Source organism: Schistocerca nitens, chromosome 8 (genome assembly GCF_023898315.1).
Source record: "Schistocerca nitens isolate TAMUIC-IGC-003100 chromosome 8, iqSchNite1.1, whole genome shotgun sequence".
Classification (NCBI taxonomy): domain Eukaryota; kingdom Metazoa; phylum Arthropoda; class Insecta; order Orthoptera; family Acrididae; genus Schistocerca; species Schistocerca nitens.
The window spans coordinates 36157644-36178843 of record NC_064621.1 but is presented as its reverse complement, the minus strand read 5'-3'; positions in this window follow the sequence as shown (position 1 = coordinate 36178843).

Here is a 21200-nt window from a genome sequence, read left to right as displayed (position 1 = left end):
AGAGATGTTAAATGATCTAAGCGGCTGTTGAGAGTAATGGGAAACCTTCAATTATTACTGTAACAGAATATTATTGAAAGACCTCTCACAAACTGCAAAGAAATTCCAGTCAATTGTAAAGGCAGTAAGTGGCACCAAAGATAGTCTGGCCATTTTCAAATGACACAGGAAATAAACTGGAGTGTGGCACACTAATAGCAAAAATGATGTTGTTTTAAAACGTTCCTTTACTAAAGAAAATCTAGGAGTATTGTCCCAATTTTACACGTCTCCAAGAAGGATAACAGAAGTGATCCACAAAACTGAAACATAAGATATTTTGAACAGGTTGATGACCCCCCCCCCCCCTCCTCCAAATACCAGTCCTGCAAAACGCAAGTTTCACTTTTCTTGCACAGTATCCTGAAAGCCATGGCTCAAGGCTGTCAGGTAGGTGCAATATTTCTTGGCTTCTGAAAGCATTTGACAAAAGAATGACCTTATATGGCAGAGGTAGTCAACCTTTTTTTACCTACTGCCGAATTTTGTATCTCCTGTTAGTAGTAAAATTCTTTACCTACCCATCAGTTCTACAGTAATGGTGACTTATTAACTAAGGAAGTAACAAGCATGTAATAATAATTACTTAATAAATACTTTGTCAAATTTTATGAAAACCTAATGAAAATATTTTTAGCAGTCAATTATGAAAGCTGGAATGCCCACAAGTGGATTTTAGCGATCTCGTTGACTACCACTGATATATGGTATCAACTGAAGATTGTGAGCAAATGAAAGGTTTCCCATTAGGGTGGATGCCGCACATTATTTCAAGTAGTAAGTCATTGACAAGTGTGGATGTTCTTCAGGCTTGTCCAGGGATTGTGTTGGGGCTTCTGTTGTTAATGTGGTATATTAATGAGCAGAGACACAGTATTAATAGTAAGCTCTGACTTTTTTCACATGGTGCAGTTATTGATAATGAAATACTATATCACGAGAGATGCCAAAATGAGGTGTGTGAGAAAAGTAATGAGACTGATCATTTATGTACTAATGTTTTTATATTTTTTTAACAATAATGTTTTCCCATTCAAAGCAGTTCCCTTTGGCAGCTATACCCTGGTGGAGTCATTGCTCCCAGTCTTGGTAGCAGCACTGAAAGGCACACTGTTATGACCTTTGACATGATGGCTCACTTTCTACTGAATATTTTGCACAGTCCCAAAATGACTTCCTTTAAGACAATTTTCAATTTCAGGAAAAGAGAAAAGGCCCAAGGACTCTGATCAGGTGAACAGTGGGACTGTGGAACACCAGGAATGCCTTTTGCAGTCAAAAATTCCATAATGGAAGGGGCTGTGTGACATGGGTCATTGTCTTGATGCAGCACCTGTTGTTATCAGTGTCCAGTCTCCCTCAATTCGCCCTTTTTCTGAGCCTTTCATCTTTGTAAAACAATTGGTTGCCAGTTTGTCCTGGGGGAACAAATTCCTTATGCATGATACCCCTATTGTCAAAAAAGCAAATCACTATGCTTTTGATCTTTGATTTGCATTTTTTTTTTTTTTTTTTTTTTTTTTTTGAAGAAATGTCTGTGTGCCACTTCTCACTCTGCTGTTTTGTCTCACAATCATACTCAAAAATCTAGGATTCATCACCTGTGATCACATGACTGAATCATTTGTGGTCATCGGCAGTCCTCTAAAGATCAACACATGTTTCTTCAATTGATCTTCTACTGCATTGAGGCTTTTTGGCACCATTTTGGCAAAACCTTTTGCATGTACAAAACTCCAGTCAAAATTTGATGTACAGTGAAAGTGTTCAACAGATAACCCATAATCCTTATTGTTAAACATCAGTTTGATGTTGCAAGACTGAACACACATTAGATGTTTTGGCAGTCTTTGAAGTTGAAATTCTCACTGAGTGTGGTTTATATTCATCTTGTTCTCAGCCTTCCATAAATGGTTTGTGTCAGTGAAAAATAGGTTCTCTTCATAAGGAATGTTCCCCTTAGGCCTGTTTCTACTTTTCGAAGGTCACACTTCTGGATTTGACACATATTAAATTCTGCTGTTCCATTTTCATAACCCACGACAAAAACAAAACTTTGCTGATAGCACTCTCAAAAATAATTTGATGGTTGTACAGATCCGTAACTCAGGCGGAGCATCAGAAAGGGATGAACACACACTGATCCACATAACAACAACAACAACAACAATGCAGCGTTTCTAGATCACTCGCAGTGCTGTCAGCCTCATTAATTTTCCCAAAGACCTTCTATATTCAGTGAGATGTTGGTAAGTTTTAAAAGTGATGCAAACTTTGTGTAACCTATAGCCAACAAGCAAAGATTCGTGATGTTAGTGATATTGCTTACAGTCGTGTAAGACTCCATAGACACTACACAAGTGCAATTTAAAAAACCTTTGTCATCCTTCTGATCTGCTCAGTGCATTAGGATAATTATATGAAAGTACACAGCTATTTTCTCTTACAGTTTGCTGTCATTTGATTGAAGATTAACAATCTGAGGTACAAGTATTCTCTTCTGATGAACTAAGATTATAATAATCTTCTTCAGAAATATTTTGTGTTCATTCCAAACAAATTTCAATGATTAAACTGAAACTGTATTAGTATGTCTATCTTATGTGATGCAATTATCTGAGACATGACATTCAATATCCTCTCCCACTTCCCCCCCCCCCCCCCCCTCAATGATAACCCAAATTAGCAATTTAGTTTTAAGTGGTGAGAGAGATTGATTCTCAAAAAAATAATCATAGTGATGCATCTCATTACCATACATCATTATATAAGAAGTGAGAAAATACTAAATCCTTTCTTCATCTTTTTAAACATGTCACATTTTATCATTAGTATATTGCTTTAAACATCCAGAAATTTAAAACTGAGCACTTCACATAATGAAGAAATGCGGTGTCCTGTGACTACACTGTCAGTGAGTTGTGATCTGAATTGGTCAACGTGTACAAATACTTGGGTGTAACAGTATGTGGAATGATTACATAAGCATAGTCATCAGTGAGTCAAGTGCCAGACTTCTTTAGTAATATACTAGAGAAATGCAATAAATCTATATAAGAGACTGCTTGCAAAATTCATATCAACCATGTAAAAGGTGTAACAGAAAGGAATAACAGGAATGTTGAATATATACAGAGAAGGACAGCACAGATTGTGAATAAGTTGGACACATGGAGAGGTACCATGGATACACTGCCATATGCTTCAAGATAGCCACTTCCTTCCTTCCTTCCTTCCTTCCTTCCTTCCTTCCTTCCTTCCCTGCTTTCTTACTGGTTGGCACTGTAGTGTTTGTAGAACCTCAACCTCTTGTGTCACCTGCCCCCATTCTTCTCTGTCCACTGCTTTCCTTCTTCACTTCCTGACTCCCACTGCTTTCCTTCTTCACTTCCTGACTCCCACTGCTTTCCTTCTTCACTTCGTGACTCCCACTGCTTTGAGGTCCTTCTCCAAATTGTGAATACACATTTTCCTGGATTCTCCTCCTCCCCATCCCCCCTTCTCCCTCCTCCCTCCTCCCCATCCCCCCCTCCCCCCTCCTCCCTCCTCCCTCCTCCCTCCTCCTCCCCATCCCCCCTCCTCCCCATCCCCCCTCCTCCCCCCTCCTCCCATTCCCCCCTCCTCCCCATTGGGGCTTTCAGCTGCAGGTGCTACAGCAGAATGCTGAAGATTATATGGGTAGATCACATAACTTATGAGGAGGTATTGAATAGAATTGGGGAGAAGAGGAGTTTGTGGTACAACTTGACTATAAGAAGGTATCAGTTGGTAGGAAATGTTCTGAGGCTTCAAGGGCTCACCAATTTAGTACTGGAGGGCAGCATGGAGGGTAAAAATCTTAGAGGGAGACCAAGAGATGAATACACTAAGCAGATTCAGAAGGATGTAGGTTGCAGTAGGTACTGGGAGATGAAGAAGCTTGCACAGGATAGAGTAGCATGGAGAGCTGCATCAAAACCAATCTCAGGACTGAAGACCACAACAATAACATCATCATCAACAACAACAACAACAACAACAACAACAACATTATTCAATGACTGAATGTTACTCTGGAAAGTAGGATTTTTGAAATCACAATGAAAGATGCAGATTTCTGATTGGGCATGACAGTAGGGGGAGTGAAATTCATATAGGGACTTCTAGAAATACAATTTTGGTCTGCTCCCAGGCAATTTGGAGTGCTGCATGTTTATCAGACCTTCATCATGTGGCTTTCTTATTGCGTGTTTTTCTTTTTTTAATTCCTTCATATCTGTTTTCATTTCATAGTAAATGTAAGCTACTGACAAATTACATCCCCAATTGCAACTTATTCATCTTGCATTCTCCAAATTGCATTGTAAATGTGTTGCTTATGTTGTGCTTGAGATTTGCTCACATCTGTTACATTGAATAGAGTAAATGATTCTTTCTTAATGCTGAAGTGCATAAAAGACATGGTAGTAATGAACCAAATATTAGGTTGGTGTATATGTTTGCAATGTTTTTACATAAGTTTAATAAACACAAGAGATACATATAAGAGGCTTCAGTCACTAATAATACATTCTCCATCACTATCTACAACAGTACGCCAACTCTGGGGCCACTTTCTGATTCTGTGACTCTAGAAATCACATGGTTTTCATGTGAAGATCTTACCGTGTCATGTTCAGGCTGCATTTTCATCCAGAAAGGAAGTCAGGAAACTCTGCAAACGTTGTTAGACAGAGATGGGGCCACGGAACAGCTGAACAGCACAATACCCAATTTGACACACCTATTGACACAGTCTGCAGTAGTGGTGACAGAGGTAACAGTAATGTGTAGGCTACTACAAACCCTCCTTGTTGTAGGGAAAGAGAGGCTAGATGCCGGCTCCTCTGTGGTGCACTGATGTTGACACATACATAGTTATTGAAGCAGCCATCCCAGGCACAAACAGTTCCCCTTTCATCTGAACTGGCAAGCAGCAACAGATGTGGCATGAGTGCAGAGTTGCACACCTTCTGGCCTCCTTCATGAGGGCAGAGGACCCCAGCACCACACACGCAGGAATTGGGTCCACATCAAAATGCCCTTGGTGCCGTGAACTGAAAAGCTGCAGTGTCCTGTGGTAAGGTATGTGGTGTCAGCAGGTCTACAGAAGGCACTGGCCTCAGTGGAGGAGGTACTGCTTCACTGTAGGAGGCACCTGCAGGCACATCAATCAAGCTCCTGTGACCCCTCACACAAGAGAAGACACTGCAGCTTGTGGGGACCAGTCCACTGGTGAAGGAGACCACCTTGGGAGGGTGGCTGGGCATGCCCCAGATGGCGTGTTGCCCACCAGAAACTGTGACAGTGGCAGATGTGCCCATGTAGTGGTTAGTGCGGAGGTGTCTGTACCCACCTGAGTATGCAGCCAATTGTAGTGGCACACCATGAGGCACTCATTGGTATGCACTGTGAACATGAGGCACCCACACTGGATGTGTGGACAGTGCCTGGAGTCTGCGGAGATTAATACTGGAATTCTAGGTGTCCCTGTCTGGCAGCAGGAGGTGGAGCAGTGTTTGCAGCTGCTGGCTGTGTGTGTTTGGCCTGGAACTTGTCCATAATTGGAGACATTTTGTAAGAACTGAGAAAAGGGTGATGGCCTCCTTGGCTGGCAATTCCACGACATATTTGCACATATGTGTTTTGAAAGTTTCACCTCACCACTGGATTTTGGATGAAAGGGATGTGCCAAAGGATTGAGCCAAAATTGGAGGACCACTGCATGCAGTAGGCCTTTGACAGAAGAAATTTTTGACAGCACCTCGACAGTTGTATGCTGTAGTAGATGGTCACCAAACAACATAAGGAAACTTTGAAAAGGCATTGACAACCGATAATCAAACAGTGGCTTTAAATCTCTGGCAAAGTCAATATAGGTTCTTTCCTGAGGTAGAGTGGTTGCTGACTGAGGGGGGGAAAGCAGTGCACAATGCCACCTGTTGATTTGAACACTTTTGCCATGCTGTAACTAGGCACTCTAACTCATGATTGTTACCTGTCCAGAACATGTGTGGACTTGCCAATTGTTAAGTTAGGTATGCACTCTGATGACCTTGATGTAACATGTTGAGAACCTCCCTACATAACGTTGTTGGAATCATGATGAGTGTACTACTGTCTTCTGCTGAGAAGAGAATGACACCATCTAACAGAGAAAGATGATGATGGAGAACATGGAAGTTCCACAAATAGTTAGATGGGTGGCTCAGCAGACTTGTTTAAGACCTGGGTCCACAGCTACAGCAGATGCAGTCCTGGAGCTAGTACTGGGGAAATTATTAATAGTGTATCTTGCTTCTGTGTCAAGCTCGAAAGTTTTTCCCAGTCAAAAAATGGATGGAACCCTATAGGCAGCCAAGGCAATGTGTCAGCATTTGCACACATCTCACAAATTTTTCTTGACAAAAGTAAAGCCTGATGTTAAAAGGCAATGAGCAGCATTGTCAGATAAAGCAGATGAAGGATTAAACAAGAAAACTGACAGATTGAGCTGTTGATAACAGAAATTTTTTTGCCATATTAGAGTATGTGACAATTTTTTGAGGCATAAACAATCATAAGTGCTTCTTTCTCGACTTGGGAATAGTGCTGCTGTGGTAAGTTGAGTGCTTTCAATTCACAAGCGATAGGTTGCTCAGAGCCGTTTGCATGACAGTGGGGCAGAGCTGCCACCACTCTATACTGGGACATGTCTGTGGGCGAGACTAAATGTTTACCAGGATGGAAAGGCGCAAGATGAGGCACAGAGCATAATTTATTTATAAGTTACACAAAGTCATGCTAACAGGTGAGTGACCACTTGATAGGAAAAACTTCATAAAGGTACTGGTGCAGAGGGTGTCCCAGAGTGGCTGTGCCTGGAATAAACTGGTGATAGAATGCTATTTTACTGATGAATGCCTGAGTTCCCACAAATTTGTTGGACAGGTTAACACAGTAATAGCGGTGGCATGATGTTTGAGTGCTTGAACTCCCTGACTGGAAATTTCATGTCTGAGAGCCACAACAGAGGATGGAAAAAAATGTGGTTCTGTAAGATTGCACTTGAGATGGTGTGCCAAATGCTAAAGAAACAATGGAGGTTATGTAAATGTTCACAGTATTGTAGTAACAGGCATTTAAACTAAAGAAGATAGATGATGCAGCAAGGGACATTTGTCATAAGTTGATCCAGCGAGCATTGGAGTAGCTAGTACCTGGCAAAATGTCAAACATTAAATCTTCACATTGATAAGGATGAGAAAGCATGCTTGCCACAAGAAATTGTTTCAGTGTGTCATTTAATGGAACCTGCAGGTATACCATATCCTAGTCAATTTGAGAAAAGAATTATCCCCAACCAATTTTGCAAGTAAGTCATCATCTCAAGGCAGAGGGTGCATGTCACTATCAGGACTCTGTCAATAAACCAGTGTGCCACCTCCAACTTTGTGGAGATGTTTAATTTACTAATCACAAATGGCATAGCCAACTAATTTGTTGAGAGCATTAGAATGATGCATAGAGACTCAACAGATTCAGTTTGGATGACCTCAGAAGATGTCTCCCACAGATGGAGACAAAACATCAGGTGGAAATTTTATACATAGACCATAGCCTCTCAGCCCGGAAGTTTTAACTGAAGACAACACCGGCCATGAAAGCCTACATTGTATGAATGATGAAGTAGAACAAATGTCAATGTCCATTTGTTCTGAGGATGGCAGGGAATGACAAACCAAAGCAGTGTCGTTTTTCTTGTGGCACAACAGCCACCATTTGGGGTATGCAGCCCTCTTATGATGCTCAAAGCGAGAGGGATTTGACCAAAGTGCCACATTGTCTCATTGTTGTCGTCATCGTTGTTGTCACTGCTGTTGTCACCGCTGATGGGTTTGTCTGTCTTGGTTATATTTCCTAGTTCAAATGGCTTTGACTTGCTCGTTGCCCTGCAAATTTGTTAACGTGTGCTGAAGCAGTTCACTACTGATGATGGCAACATTGTCCAATGCTTTGATTTGGTAGGCTGCAGCATGGTAGACTTCAAAGGACTGACTAGTGTTAAAATTTCTTCTGAGGACAGTGCTCTCTGATGAACTTCCTTAACAGCTGCTAGGTGGATAATTGCATCTCTAACAACAAATTCTGAGTAAGATTCTTTGGAGTTTGTAGTAACAAAGTGATACTTAAGACTCAAACCCCTTAGCTCCACTGCCTGACCCTGATAAGACTGATGTGACCACCTGCAACACAGATGTGGATGTTCTTGTGATGCTAAGACAATGATGAACTACACATTTCGTCAGACGTGTGAAGCTGGTTCCTGCAAAGCACAACTGCTCGTGCACATATGCTGTAGCAATTTTTCACAAGTTTCCCAGTCTTCAGCAGAGTCATCATATGACAGACAGAAACCACGTTGAGTGCACCTGAGTAGGTGGAGCCTGAACTATAAACATAGCCACTAGATTTTTCAAGGTGGCCATAGTAAATTCCTGCTACCAGACAAGTGCTTGAGGTACTATATTCGTAGAAAAAAAAAGAAAAAAAAGAAAAACCAGTCACTGCAGTTCACTGCACAGAAGTTCTACTTTTTGCCATTTTTTTTCCTAACTCTGAACACAATAAAACACCTTGGTCATAAGAAACGGACTAGTTGTCGAGTCAGGATGAGTCAAAGTATGTACGAGGTACATGGCTATATGAGAAGCATTTGCCTACCATGGACAGCTGTCTATTGGCTGCAGGTGATAGAGGCACCAAACTGAGATCAGTGGCCTCTGTTTGGGACCCATAGCAGCTGAACAGCGCTTTACTCGAATGAGTGGTAGGGGTGGTTTAGGTGCAATCATGCAGGTTACTACATACTCCATACATGATTACACTCCATATGATACATAATATGGTTTCATCACATGATGATCTGCGTACTCACATATATGTGTTCCTGCTTAGGAATCTGTGTTCAAACTGCAAGAGTTAAATGCATTGTAAGTAAATTGTTCTTCTTGTACACTGTTTTTCATAACGTGAGAAAATACAAAAATTGAATGCAAACAAAAAGTCCATATTAGCTGCTTTTGACAGAATTTATATTCTTCTTCAGTACATCTTGTCACAAAGTAGGTACAGAAATCTGCTTTGAATGGCAATGCTTCTTGACACTGAGAATGCTTTGCAATCTTATTGGCTAAAGCCTTCTTCCATGTACATGTTAAAAATGCAACAGTAGTCGCACAAATGTGTTCACGTGTTACTGATAGGAGCTACAAATAATATATTTTAGCATAAATGAAGCAATTACAATCATCCTTCCACTCTGATGAAAATTTCAAAGCAAATAATACATTTTATTAATAAGGGAATTGAATTTCCAGTAAGAGTCCATGATCCTCATCAATATTTTGTGAATAAACCTCTCTAGATTGTTGAACAAAATTACTTTATTACAATGTTTTTGCATCTAATATCATCAGATACCTGCAATAAAGATGAAAGGAACAGTAAGAGTGACAGGTGTTTCTTAAACATTATCGAGTTCCCTAAATTTTAAAAGTTAAAATTTATTTTGGAAGGATTGCTCACCAAAAAATTTGAACTTGTGAAGCAAGGTACAGTGTCCGTATTGAAAGCTATACCTTATCAGGATGTCAACTGAAAATGAATTTAAGAGTTACACTAAGATGTAAGTTTAGTTGACACTTGGCACTGGTGTGGGGAACATTTCCTTAAGATTTTACTTACTACTATTATTATTATTACAATGTGAACAACTTTGCTTCTGCTGTTCTTTTTTCTCCACCATTTGAGACTTTAATGAAACAATTTGGTTACACATGTAGCATTCAAAGTATTTTACATCACTGGCCACTAGTTTCTCCCATCAGTTTGGCAGTGTATGAATCCCGCATCGAAAAAATTGTTCATCTTTTGAAGTGATCCACAAATTGACCCAATTTGTGACTTCTTCATGAGATTGGAAGCGCTGGTCAGCTAGGCCAAGCGCCATTGATCTAAACAGGTGATAGTCAGAGGGATAAATGTCTGGAGAATATGGCAGGTGGGGTAGGACTTGCCATCTCAATATTTCCAAGTACGTTTTGACCTCTTTTTGCAGCACGACAATGCTCTACCCCACGTTGCAAATATATTTATCGTGCCTCTCACTTTATTTTGGCAGGTTTTCTTTTAATGCTCTGCTCAAATGCATTAATTTCTTTCAATAACAAGTACCTGTGATTGTCTCACTTGGTTTTAACACCTAGCTGGTCCCACCAAATGCAGAGCATGATCTTGGAGTCATGAATATTTGGTTTGGCTGTTGATGTGTAAGTGTGGCCAGGATATCCCCATGGTTTTTTGCATTTAGGATTATCATAATGAACCCATTTCTCATCCCTGGTCACAATGCGATGCAGAAATCCCTTTCGTTTTTGCAATCTGAAGCAACTGTTCAAACACACAAATGCTGTTCAATGTCTCTTGGTTTCAGCTCGCATGATACCCAAGTTCCTTGTTTCTGAATCATGCCCATAGCCTTGAGACATTTTAAAATGGCCTGCTGTGTCACTCCCAATAATCACGCCAATTCTTCTTGAGTTTGACACGAGTCTTCACTCAGCAATGTCTTCAATTCTGCATCTTCGAAAACATTCTCTTTTCCACCACTATGCTGGTCTATGACATTAAAATAACCATTCTTGAAATGAGACTCAGCCCCTGTTTTCTTCATATTAAAACAAAACAGTAACACCTCCCAAAAATGATGAGAATTAGGCTCGTAAACTGACATTTTCAGTCAAGAACAACTTTATGATGCAGACACAAATTGATTAATCTTTGAATGAGGTTATGTTGACCAAGGTCCAAGCTAACTGCGCGACATCTCCGATCTGTTTCTTTCGACCGCTACTTACCGTTGTCGCCACCTATTGTCAAATGGCAGAAGCAAAGTTGTACACCTATTGTTATTGTTATTGTCATTGTTATTTATTATACATATAGTAGACCCTTTGTGGATCATGTGAAGCTACTACAGTACCTCCTGCAGTTTTTCCATAAGACATTCATTTTCTCGCTCATGGCTTTCTTTCTTTCTTTCATCTGTCCACTTTGTGCTGGTCTTTTTGGCTCTTGTCTCTGGCTGCACTTCCCACTTGTCTATTTTGCTTCTGTAGATGTTACAGTCTGCAGTGTCCTGAATGGTGAGTTGAGCATCAGTAAGGCTTCTTTGTACTTGTTCGGCCCATGTCATCCCTTTAAGGCAGGGCTTAACAACTGGCCGGTTTTGAGTGCGAGTACTCACATGTGCTCAGGTACGTGCTCGCGAGCAGGTGCCAGGTCGCGGAGTAGGGAGGGAGGGGAAATGCATGCGCACGTTTGGATAGGGCCGCAGCTTGCCTATTGAATTCGCGCCGACTGTGTAACTTTTAAAGTACTACGATCATCTCTAACAGTCACTTCGCTGGTTAAGAATCATGTCAAGTCGCCATTGTGTAACCCCAATCATGCTTTCACAGTTCAACCCCCATTGGGAGGAATTGTATGTGTTTACAGAAAAAGATGGTGTTGCAAAATGTTTAGTATGTCAGAAAACACTGAATTCTTTTAGAAAATTTAATTTGCAGCAACATTATATGTCGTACCACGCAAAAGACTACAGAAATGGAAAATGTGATGGACCAGATCATGCACAGGAAGTTATTAAACTTAAAAGGAAGCTATCCGAAGAAGATCTGGACAACGAAGAAAAATCAACTGAGGCAGCTCACAGAGTGAGTTACAAAATTGCTTTGCTTTTAGAAAAATCCCTGTGCCCCTTCACCGATGGCAATTTAATAAAAGAATGTTTGGTAGTTGCAGCAGAACATTGGTGTCCATCTCAAGTTGAACAGTTTCGGATTGTGCCATTATCTAACATGACCATTATGCGTCTGATACAGGACATGGCAGACGACGTCCAGAGCCAGCTTGTGAATATCTGTAAAGATTTTATGGCGTATTCTCTAGCTCTGGACGAAAGTGTTGATATCACTGGAACAGCGCAGCTTGCCATATTTATTAGAGGTGTTAATAGATATCTTCAGATGAGGGAGGAGCTCCTCGATGTAGTAGCCATGAAGAACACTACAACCAGAGGTGATATTTTAAGTAGTGTTGAAGATAGTGTTGAAAATATAGGATTGTCATGGAATTCTTTAGTTTCAGTGTCTACAGACGGTGCACCAGCAGTGACAGGGGAAAAATCAGGTTTCGTTGCGCTGTTGAATGAGAAAATGGAAAAACTGACCGTGCCGAATGAAATAAGGGGCGTTCACTGTTTGATCCACCAGGAAAACTTACAGTGCAAAGAGTATCACTCTAAAAAATGTGATGAGTGTTGTTGTTCATACAACCAATTATATAAGGAAGCATGGGCTACAACACAGGCAATTTAAAATCTTTCTTGAGGATGTAGAAAGCTAGTATGGTAGCCTGCCTTATTACAGCGAGGTCCGCTGGCTTAGTCGTGGCGAATTATTAAATCGATTTTTTTGCCTATTAGATGAGATAAATATGTTCATGAAAATAAATAACACGTGTGTTCCTGAATTGAAAGAGCCTTCATGGAAATGTGATCTTGCGTTCTTAGCAGATTTAACTAGCCATCTGAATGCTTTCAACATTTCACTACAAGGTAAAGATCTGCTAATTACTCATTTCATAGATTGAATAGGAGATTTTAAAATGAAATTGACACTTTGGGTGAGTCAGCTGGAAACAGGAAATCTAGCTCATTTTCCTAAATTATCATCCATGCAAGATGTTCACAAAGACTGTGAACGTTATTCACATAGTTTAGTTGCCCTTAAGGAAGAATTTGATCAACGCTTTCAAGATCTGACAGCACTAGACAGTGATTTTGATCTGTTCTCCTCTCCATATTCAGCGAATATTGAAGAGATTCGTCCTGAGCTGCAACTAGAAATTATTGACCTGCAGTGTGACAGAGAATACAGAGACACATTTCAGAACAAGAAAAACATTTTGGAATTCTACAGACACTTCCCTCAGGATAGATATCCTCGTTTGCACAAACTGGCGGCTACAATAATATCAATGTTCGGTTCCACATATGTTTGTGAACAACTGTTCTCTGCAATGAAATGTAACAAGACGCACCTGAGAAACGCATTGTCTGATCAAAATTTTACTGCACACTGCGTCTACAATGCACAAGAAAAATTACTCCGAACATAGACGCAATTGTAAAGGGCAAAAAGTACAAGATAACCAAGAATCTCGGACTTCAGTGACACCTTTTATTGTGTAATAGTTCACAAATTAATGTAGAGGTTTACACTAAGCTAATAAAATTATGTGGCACGTGTACATTCTCCTATATTTGTTTCAATTGTCGCAGTAATAATTCGTGAGTGATATCCCTGCAGGTGGCCGCGGATTTACATTCGCTGGCGGCAGCTGTTGTGTGCCCCACATGACTCTCCCCACTCTCCGCTCTGGTCCGGTGGTGGGGATAGCGTGTTTGCGCTGCTCCGTGCTGGCGCCTTGCTGCTCACAGCTTGCTCCACGAGCACGTATGTTGTGAAGCCCTGCTTTAAGGTTTGCAGTGGCTGTGACCACCCCATGAACCATGGACCTTGCCGTTGGTGGGGAGGCTTGCGTGCCTCAGCGATACAGATGGCCGTACCGTAGGTGCAACCACAACGGAGAGGTATCTGTTGAGAGGCCAGACAAACATGTGGTTCCTGAAGAGGGGCAGCAGCCTTTTCAGTAGTTGCAGGGGCAACGGTCTGGATGATTGACTGATCTGGCCTTGTAACATTAACCAAAACGGCCTTGCTGTGCTGGTACTGCGAACGGCTGAAAGCAACGGGAAACTACAGCCGTAATTTTTCCCGAGGACATGCAGCTTTACTGTATGATTAAATGATGATGGTGTCCTCTTGGGTAAAATATTCCGGAGGTAAAATAGTCCCCCATTCCGATCTCCGGGCGGGGACTACTCAAGAGGATGTCGTTATCAGGAGAAAGAAAACTGGCGTTCTACGGATCGGAGCGTGGAATGTCAGATCCCTTAATCGGGCAGGTAGGTTAGAAAATTTAAAAAGGGAAATGGATAGGTTAAAGTTAGATATAGTGGGAATTAGTGAAGTTCGGTGGCAGGAGGAACAAGACTTTTGGTCAGGTGATTACAGGGTTATAAATACAAAATCAAATAGGGGTAATGCAGGAGTAGGTTTAATAATGAATAAATAAATAGGAGTGCGGGTTAGCTACTACAAACAGCATAGTGAACGCATTATTGTGGCCAAGATAGACACAAAGCCCATCCCTACTACAGTAGTACAAGTTTATATGCCAACTAGCTCTGCAGATGATGAAGAAATAGATGAAATGTATGATGAGATAAAAGAAATTATTCAGGTAGTGAAGGGAGACGAAAATTTAATAGTCATGGGTGACTGGAATTCGTCAGTAGGAAAAGGGAGAGAAGGAAACATAGTAGGTGAATATGGATTGGGGGGAAGAAATGAAAGAGGAAGCCGCCTTGTAGAATTTTGCACAGAGCATAACTTAATCATAGCTAACACTTGGTTCAAGAATCATAAAAGAAGGTTGTATACCTGGAAGAATCCTGGAGATACTAAAAGGTATCAGATAGATTATATAATGGTAAGACAGAGATTTAGGAACCAGGTTATAAATTGTAAGACATTTCCAGGGGCAGATGTGGATTCTGACCACAATCTATTGGTTATGAACTGCAGATTGAAACTGAAGAGACTGCAAAAAGGTGGGAATTTAAAGAGATGGGACATGGATAAACTGAAAGAACTAGAGGTTGTACAGAGTTTCAGGGAGAGCATAAGGGACCAATTGACAGGAATGGGGGAAAGAAATACAGTAGAAGAAGAATGGGTAGCTCTGAGGGATGAAGTAGTGAAGGCAGCAGACGATCAAGTAGGTAGAAAGATGAGGGCTAATAGAAATCCTTGGGTAACAGAAGAAATATTGAATTTAATTGATGAAAGGAGAAAATATAAAAATGCAGTAAATGAGGCAGACAAAAAGGAATACAAACGTCTCAAAAATGATATTGACAGGAAATGCAAAATTGCTAAGCAGGGATGGCTAGAGGACAAATGTAAGGATGTAGAGGCTTGTCTCACTAGGGGTAAGATGGATACTGCCTACAGGAAAATTAAAGAGACCTCTGGAGAGAAGAGAACCACTTGTATGAATATCAAGAGCTCACATGGAAACCCAGTTCTAAGCAAAGAAGGGAAAGCAGAAAGGTGGAAGGAGTATATAGAGGGTCTATACAAGGGCGATGTACCTGTGGACAATATTATGGAAATGGAAGAGCATGTAGATGAAGATGAAATGGGAGATACGATACTGCGTGAAGAGTTTGACAGAGCACTGAAAGACCTGAGTCGAAACAAGGCCCCGGGAGTAGACAACATTCCATTAGAACTACTGATGGCCTTGGGAGAGCCAGTCCTGACAAAACTCAACCATCTGGTGAGCAAGATGTATGAAACAGGCGAAATACCCTCTGACTTCAAGAAGAATATAATATTTCCAATCCCAAAGAAAGCAGGTGTTGACAGATGTGAAAATTACCGAACTATCAGTTTAATAAGTCACAGCTGCAAAATACTAACGCGAATTCTTTACAGACGAATGGAAAAACTGGTAGAAGCGGACCTCGGGGAAGATCAGTTTGGATTCCGTAGAAATGTTGGAACAGGTGAGGCAATACTAACCTTAAGACTTATCTTAGAAGAAAGATTAAGAAAAGGCAAACCTACGTTTCTAGCATTTGTAGACTTAGAGAAAGCTTTTGACAATGTTAACTGGAATACTCTCTTTCAAATTCTGAAGGTGGCAGGGGTAAAATACAGGGAGCGAATGGCTATTTACAATTTGTACAGAAACCAGATGGCAGTTATAAGAGTTGAGGGGCATGAAAGGGAAGCAGTGATTGGGAAAGGAGTGAGACAGGGTTGTAGCATCTCCGCGATGTTATTCAATCTGTATATTGAGCAAGCAGTGAAGGAAACAAAAGAAAAATTCGGAGTAGGTATTAAAATTCATGGAGAAGAAGTAAAAACTTTGCGGTTCGCCGATGACATTGTAATTCTGTCAGAGACAGCAAAGGACTTGGAAGAGCAGTTGAACGGAATGGACAGTGTCTTGAAAGGAGGATATAAGATGAACATCAACAAAAGCAAAACAAGGGTAATGGAATGTAGTCAAATTAAATCAGGTGATGCTGAGGGAATTAGATTAGGAAATGAGACGCTTAAAGTAGTAAAGGAGTTTTGCTATTTATGGAGCAAAATAACTGATGATGGTCGAAGTAGAGAGGATATAAAATGTAGACTGGTAATGGGAAGGAAAGCATTTCTGAAGAAGAGAAATTTGTTAACATCGAGTATAGATTTAAGCGTCAGGAAGTCGTTTCTGAAAGTATTTGTATGGAGTGTAGCCATGTATGGAAGTGAAACATGGATGATAACTAGTTTGGACAAGAAGAGAATAGAAGCTTTCGAAATGTGGTGCTACAGAAGAATGCTGAAGATAAGGTGGGTAGATCACGTAACTAATGAGGAGGTATTGAATAGAATTGGGGAGAAGAGAAGTTTGTGGCACAACTTGACTAGAAGAAGGGTTCGGTTGGTAGGACATGTTTTGAGGTATAAAGGGATCACAAATTTAGCATTGGAGGGTATCGTGGAGGGTAAAAATCGTAGAGGGAGACCAAGAGATGAATACACTGAGCAGATTCAGAAGGATGTAGGTTGCAGTAGGTACTGGGAGATGAAGGAGCTTGCACAGGATAGAGTAGCATGGAGAGCTGCATCAAACCAGTCTCAGGACTGAAGACCACAACAACAACAACAACAACAACAACAACAACAACAACAGTGGCTGTGAGTATCTGGTGTGTGAATCTATATTCAGGGAGTCTGTGTATATGTCCATAGAATTTTAGATGTCTTTTTCTAATGTCAGCAGCAATATTTGAAATTTTCTCTGTAGTTTTGTTGGTTTGCAGTCTATATCCAGCTTCAGTTTTTCGTGGTCCAAGGATTTTCTTAATGATCTTTCGTTCTTTTTCTTGTAGATTTTGTAGTATCATCTTGTAGATTTTGTAGTATCATCTTGTTATGGACTGACAAGGTTTCTATTGTGTATAGCACCTCAGGTTTAATGATAGTGCTGTTGTGCCTGATTTTTGCATGCATGGACATGCACTTTTTGTTGTAAAGTTGGTGTGTTTGACCGTGGGCTCTCTGTAGTTTCTGTGCTTGAGTTTCTTGAGATTTTTTTTCTAGTCCAGTGGGTTCCAAAATTTCCCCCAAGTATTTAAAATGTGGAACTCAGTTTATCCATCCATATTTTGTGGTGAGATTCTGTATGTTTAAAAGTGTACACATAAATTCAGTTTTCTCAAAAGAAATTTGCAAGCCATCCTTCTCGGCGCATTTCATGAGTATTTCTATTTGATGTATTGCATTTTGTTCACTGTCTGTCAAAATTGCAAGGTCATTGGCAAAGGCTAGGCAGATGAATTCAGTTTTCCTTCCAACCTTCATTGGTTTCCATAGGCCACATTTTCTAAGCTCTCTCTCCCATTCCGTTATGACTTTGTCCAAAATGACATTGAACAGAGTTGGAGATAGTCCATCTCCTTGTCTTACTCCAGTTCTGATCTCAAGACATTCTGAGATTTCCCCCATGTATTTTACTTCAGAGGTTGTGTTGGAGAGTGTCTGCTTCATGAGCTTCGTGTTTTCTGGTCAAGTCAGAGTTCTATTAGTGTGTTGACAAGGGATTTACGGTTGACTGAGTCATACGCCTTCTTGAAGTCGACGAATGTACATATGGTGGGCTTATATCTAATAGCTCTGTATTTCAACGTTGTTCTTAGATTAAAAATTTGTTCAGGGCAGGAACGTCCAGGTCAGAAACCTGCTTGATACTCCACAATCTGGTGTTCAATTTTTTCCTGTGTTCTCTGCAATAGGCATGAAGAGAAGATCTTCTAGGTGACTGCTAGAAGTGAAATGCCTTGGTAATTGTTGACATCCACTCTGTCTCCATTTTTGTGCAGGGGATGGATAAGTGCACACTTCCAATCATAAGGTAATTATTTTGTTGTCCAGATTTCTTTAATAATTTCTGTGAGCTCCTCAAGTGATAAATCACTTGAGGAGCTCACAGAAATTTTTCTGTAGTTCTGCTACTATGTTGTCTTCACCAGCCGCTTTGTTGTTTTTGAGATGGTGGATGTGCTTGAGGATTTCTTCTTTTGTGTATTGTTATTATCATTACCTTCTTTCCGTTCTCAGACCTCAGGTCTGGTTCGAAATGGAAAGTGACACGGACCTTGATCAAGCGTGACTTCCTTTTAACTGTACAGTATATGTTACATTGCATTTAGGAACTTTCGGGTAATTGAACATGTATCAATAATTACAGATTTCTGTAGTTGTATATATAAGTTTGGATGTAGCTGTATTGCGTTGATGTACTGGTGGATATTGCGTGGTATGACTCCTGTAGTTGAAAGTATAATTGGTATAATGTCAACTTTATCCTGATGCCACATGTCCTTGACTTCCTCAGCCAGTTGGATGTATATTTCAATTTTTCTCCTGTTTTCTTTTGTACATTTGTTGTATTAGGTATGGATATTTCGATTAGTTGTGTTAATTTCTTCTTTTATTGGTGAGTATGATGTAAGGTTTGTTATGTGGTGGTGTTTTATCTGTTATAATGGTTCTGTTCCAGTATAATTTGTATTCATCCTTCTCCAGTACATTTTGTGGTGCATACTTGTATGTGGGAACGTGTTGTTTTATAAGTTTATGTTGTAAGGCAAGCTGTTGATGTATTATTTTTGCTACATTGTCATGTCTTCTGGGGTATTCTGTATTTGCTAGTATTGTATATCCGCTTGTGATGTGATCTACTGTTTCTATTTGTTGTTTGCAAAGTCTGCATTTATCTGTTGTGGTATTGGGATCTTTAATAATATGCTTGCTGTAATATCTGGTGTTTATTGTTTGATCCTGTATTGCAATCATGAAACCTTCCATCTCACTGTATATATTGCCTTTTCTTAGCCATGTGTTGGATGCATCTTGATTGATGTGTGGCTGTGTTAGATGATACGGGTGCTTGCCATGTAGTGTTTTCTTTTTCCAATTTACTTTCTTCGTATCTGTTGATGTTATGTGATCTAAAGGGTTGTAGAAGTGGTTATGAAATTGCAGTGGTGTAGCAGATGTATTTATATGAGTGATTGCTTTGTGTATTTTGCTGATTTCTGCTCGTTCTATAAAGAATATTCCTAAATTGTCTACCTGTCCATAATGTAGGTTTTTTATGTCGATAAATCCCCTTCCTCCTTCCTTTCTGCTTAATGTGAATTTTTCTGTTGCTGAATCTATGTGATGTATTCTATATTTGTGGCATTGTGATTGTGTAAATGTATTGAGTGCTTCTAGGTCTGTGTGACTCCATTTCACTACTCCAAATGAGTAGGTCAATATTGGTATAGCATAAGTAGCATTTGTCTTGTTTCTTGCTGTCAATTCTGTTTTCAGTATTTTTGTTAGTCTTTGTCTATATTTTTCTTTTAGTTCTTCTTTAATATTTGTATTATCTATTCCTACTTTTTGTCTGTATCCTAGATATTTATAGAAATCTGTTTTTTCCATAGCTTCTATGGAGTCGCTGTGGTTATCCAATATGTAATCTTCTTGTTTAGTGTGTTTTCCCTTGACTATGCTATTTTTCTTACATTTGTCTGTTCCAAAAGCCATATTTATATCATTGCTGAATACTTCTGTTATCTTTAGTAATTGGTTGAGTTGTTGATTTGTTGCTGCCAGTAGTTTTAGATCATCCACGTATAGCAAAAGTGTGATTTTGTGTGGGAATGTTCCAGTAATATTGTATCCATAATTTGTATTATTTAGCATGTTGGATAGTGGGTTCAGAGCAAGGCAGAACCAGAAAGGACTTAATGAGTCTCCTTGGTATATTCCACGCTTAATCTGTATTGGCTGTGATGCGATATTATTTGAATTTGTTTGGATATTAAGTGTGGTTTTCCAATTTTTCATTACTATGTTTAGGAACTGTATCAATTTAGGATCTAATTTGTATATTTCCAATATTTGTAGTAACCATGAGTGGGGTACACTATCAAAAGCTTTTTGGTAATCAATGTATGCATAGTGTAGCGGCCTTTGTTTGGTTTTAGCTTGATATGTCACCTCTGCATCTATTATCAGTTGCTCTTTACATCCTCATGCTCCTTTGCAACAGCCTTTTTGTTCTTCATTTATAATTTTGTTCTGTGTTGTATGTGTCATTAATTTCTGTGTAATGACTGAAGTTAATATTTTGTATATTGTTGGTAGGCATGTTATGGGGCGATATTTAGCTGGGTTTGCTGTGTCTGCTTGATCTTTAGGTTTCAGATAAGTTATTCCATGTGTAAGGGTATCAGGGAATGTGTATGGGTCTGCAATGTAACTGTTAAATAATTTAGTTAGATGTGAATGTGTTGAGGTGAACTTCTTTAGCCAGAAATTTGCTATTTTATCTTTTCCAGGGGCTTTCCAACAGTGAGTAGAATTAATTGCTTGGGTGACTTCATGTTGCAAAATTATCACTTCAGTCATTTGTGGTATCATCTTGTATGTGTCTGTTTCCGCTTATATCCACCGAGCATGCCTGTTATGTTGTACCGGGTTTGACCATATGTTGCTCCAGAAGTTTTCCATGTCTGTTATGTTTGGAGGATTGTCTATTTTAATGTGTGTGTTATCTATTGTCTGGTAAAATTTCTTTTGGTTTGTGTTGAATGTTTGGTTTTGTTTCCTTCTATTTTCACTTTTTTTGTATCTTCTAAGTCGTTTGGCCAAGGATTGTAATTTCTGCTTCTTTTCATCTAATTGCTCTATCGCTTCTTGTTGTGAGATTTTACCTAACCTCTTTCGTTTTTTTCTGACATTTCATTTCTTATAAATTGTGTTAGCTGTCTGATGTCTTTCCTCAGTTTTTCTATTCTGATTTGTAGCCTGTGTTGCCATGCTGGTTTTGTGGCTCTCTTCTGTGTGTTGGTTGGTTCT